Source organism: Tupaia chinensis, unplaced genomic scaffold, assembly GCF_000334495.1.
Source record: "Tupaia chinensis unplaced genomic scaffold, TupChi_1.0 Scaffold144276_1, whole genome shotgun sequence".
Classification (NCBI taxonomy): domain Eukaryota; kingdom Metazoa; phylum Chordata; class Mammalia; order Scandentia; family Tupaiidae; genus Tupaia; species Tupaia belangeri.
This window is the reverse complement of record NW_006204133.1, coordinates 473,150-477,104: the sequence shown is the minus strand read 5'-3', so window position 1 is coordinate 477,104 and position 3,955 is coordinate 473,150.

The window sequence follows — 3,955 nt, the reverse complement described above, 5'->3', positions numbered from 1 at the left end:
TCAGTCCCTTTTCCTCTGTTCTCCTCTCACGCTTTTGGGCACACACACACACACACACACACCGGGTATGATTCTCACACCTCTGAGTCCAGGACTCGAACTGTGAAGCTGGCCATGTGAGACCTGGTGCCTTAACCACATCACCTGCTGGCTTTTCCTTTTTTTTTTTTTTAAGTGTATTTATTTACTTCTTCTATGAATGAGAAGGACAGAGAGACAGCGCCCCTAGTGGGCAGTGGGGTGATCTACCCGCGGCCTCAGCTGCCCCATCACAGGCGCGCCTGACCAGCCTCCTCAGGGAGGTCTGTGCACCTGGAACCTTCCCACGCGGGTCAGCCTCTCAGACGCCGGTTTGTCACCGCGCCACTTCCTGCCCCTCTCTCTGAGAGTAAGAATAAGGCCCAGGCCCGGCCACCATGCCGCGTCAAGAATAAGGCCCAGGCCCGGCCACCATGCCTCTGCAGGAGAGCCCTACTGTGTGAGGCCGGGGTCTCTGGGAGGCCTGGGTCCAGACCCCAGCCCAGCGTGAACACACTGGGGGTGTGTGTGGGGTGCCAGCAGCCCTGGCTAGCTGGGGGCGCTGGGTTAGAGGATCACGATGGGGAGGCCCTGCCAAAAACCTGGCTCTCTGTCTTCCTCCGTCCCTCGTCCTCCTGTTCTCTCGTTTAAACAAAAATAAATAAAAATAGGAGAATAAGGTGTAAGTGTGGTTGATGTGGGCTCAGCGCGTGGTCAGGTGGAGGGCTTCCCCAGCCCCGCGTGACAGAAGCTGGCCCATCTCACTATGGCCGCACGGGGGGGTCCTGAGTCCGGGGTTTGGCAACGTGTTTGTTCTAGAGGGGGTAGGGGGACTTCAGGACTCCAGCCAAGACCAGAGGCTGCCAGGGGCCGAGGGAGGGAGCCCAGCAGGGCCCTGGCCTGTCCTTGGTTGCCTCTCCTGCAGGGCCCAGGTGGGGGTGCAGGGCCCAGGTGTGTCTGGACTCTTCTCCCCTGTGGGGCGGGGCTTACAGCAGAGAGGCAGGCCAGTGCCTGCAGGGCCGGGACGTCTCTGATCACTGGGAAAGGACAGGCTGGTGTCCCAGCTCTGCCCTGACCACATTAGGGAAACGCCTCTGGAAAATGGGAGAGCACCTCCTGCCCCTCAAAGCGGTGGGGAGCTGCAGGGAGCAGCGATTGTAGCTAGCTCCCGGTAGGTCTGTAACAAATCCGAGTTTGAAAACTTGACCAAGTGCTTTTTATTTTTTGGGAAAACATATCGGAGGTGGTTTTCTTTCTAAAGAGTTTCTTTCTTTCTTTCATAAAAGACAGAGGGACACCCACATGCGCACGCCCTTGGCATACCGCAGTCCTTTCCTCAGCCTTCCAGCCAGCCTGGGTCCCACAGATCTGCCAGTAGATGGGCCTGGCGTGCTCGGGCAGACCTGGGGTCTGAACTTGGGCCTTCCCATGTGGCTCCAACCCATCGAGTGCTTCCTGCTTTCAGCCAGACCGAGGCAACACGCAGGTGCACGGTGCTGCTGGAGGGGCGAGTCTGAAGCCTTCGGGTTTCGAGTCAGCAGCTACAACCAGGCCCTAGACTTCTTGTCGGAGTTACTCCAGTCTCCAGGATCTGGGGAGTAAGGGACAGCTTCTTGGGGCCCCTTGCCTGGGCCCACTAGCAACTGGACATTCTGGGCTGAGGTCTGAGGCCTGGGAGGGGATCTGATGAAGAGGGTGTGGGGAGGTGAGATTCTGGGGCGCAGGGGTACCTGTGAGCAGCCTGTGCTGGGGGGAACTGCTGAGGCCATGCCGGCCACCCCCCTACCTCATAGTGGGGGCCTCAGCCCCAGAGGGAAGAGGCTTCTCCAGCTCTGCAGGCCTTCCCAAGGGAGGAGAGGGGCTGCTTGGAGCTTGGTCCCCCATCCTAGTCTCATCTAGCCATGATGTCTGTCTCTGGTTTTGCAGGAGGTAAGGGCCCCTAGGTGTGGGGACCCCTCCAGAGTCTTGTGGTGCGTGTCCAAGACCCTTCCCTAAGGACAGGTGTCCTCTCGTTCCTCTCCCCGAAGTGACAGATGCCTCAGGCCGAGGGGAGGCCTGCCCGGGCAAAGCTGGGGTGCTCTGGCCCATCTGCTGACCCGCACCAGTGGTCGAGTGCCTCTCTGGCCTCCAGATGTGTGCCCCATGCTGGGGAGGCAGCTGAGCCCGGCCTGGAGAGGGTATGAGACTGCAAGTTGGGACGGAGAAGTCAGTGAGGCTGGCTGGGGCATGTGGAAGGCTTCAAGGAGGAGGAAGCTCTGGTGATGCAGGGGCAGGGGGCACAGCAAGAGCAGGGATGTGGCAGGGGCCCCATCACTGCTGCTGGAGACTTCTCCCAGGGCACCACCTTCCTGCCCTCCGTGGGTCCTCCTGTGTGGGCTGGGGACGCAGAGCACACCCGCCCAGAGTCCCGCCCTTGCCTTGGGCTGGCTGGCAGGAGCCTCTGTGCTGGTGGGGCTCTGGCTTAATGACTATTGTCTTTGGGGCGGGGCCTTGGGGCCTGTGCCACGCGCTGGCTCCTGCTGTCCCTCATTCGGGCCCTCTCCTGGCTGGTCTCCCAGTGCCAGCTGGCTGTCCCATGATGGCTGGACACTGGGTGCACCCAGCCTGCGCAGGCTCCAGGAAACCGGGCCCACGTCACCACCGCCCCGACCCGGCCTAGCCTGGGAGGCCCATGGTGGCCATGGGAGCCAGCCCTCCAGGGCCTTTCCTGTCTTAGACTGAATCTAATCCTGCCCTGCCCCTGGGGAAACTGAGGCAAGCACTTCTTGTCCAGGCCCTGCTGGGGGTGAGTCAGGCTAGGGATTGGGCCAGTCGGGCCAGTAGCTGCAGCTGCGAGGAGGCGGGGGGCAGTGGGATGACCCCTCCCTGGTCATGGTGACTGAGAAGGGCCTGCGAGTGTGTGGCATAGCTCGCCCCAGCAGCTTGCCGGAGCTGGGGGTCCTGATGTTGGTCAGTGGAGGGGCTACAGGGCATGGCCCCAGGGGTACCAGCACGCCCAGCTCAGGAAAGGGTCTTGGCCACGCACCGTGGTGCCTGACACCTGGGGGCCCTTACCTGCTGCGAAGTCAGAGACAGCCGTCATGGTCAGATGCTGCAGTGATTTGGCCTTGAGATCCCCGTCCCGCCTCCCCCACAGGACAGCGCTGATGTGGGGCTCCCGGCAGGCAGGGGGTACGTGTGTGAGTATGTGAGTGTTGTGGCGTGCATGTGTCTGTGTGAGTGTGTGTGGTGTGCTGCTATGTGTGAGCACACGGGGGATGTGTGTACCCTGGGGTGCGTGTGCGATGGATGTGTGTGTGTGCGCTCATGCTGCGGGTGGTACATGAACTAAGGCTAAAGTTGGGGTCCAGAAAAGCCCTGTGTGGACCCCCAGCAGTCCGAGAGCCCACTGCCGCTGGCTGGGCAGGTAAGGGGACTGTCACTCCCGAGCTATCTAGGTGAAAATCAGACGAGAAGACTTGCACCCAGGCTGGGCAGTGTTCCACGTCAAACTGAGGCAGGTCCCGGGGTCCATGGGCTGCAGAGGGCAGGCGGGCCTGTGGGAGCCAAGGCTGGCCTGTGGACCGGGGACACGGGGGCCCGTCAGGACTGCTCACAGGGCGGCTTCTGCCTGCTGTCCTGGTGCTCGGCGGCCACGGCATAGTGCACGTGTCTGTGGCTCTGCAGGTGCTCGGGCCTGACCACAGCCCCGTGCACACGAGGCGCGGTGTGTGTGTGACTGTGAGTGCATCTCTGTGTGCACACACACGTGTGTGAGTGCACATGACCCTCTAGGTGTCGGGGGTGACTCTGAGAGGATGGCCTCAGCTTTTTCAGGGCTGTCATCTACAAGAGAAGCTTAATCTGATTGGGGGCCTAATCCTCCCTGATTCCTCCCACCCCCAGGCACTTCCTCTCAGCCCACCCCCAAGCCATCTGTGCTGGTAAACTCCAGCCC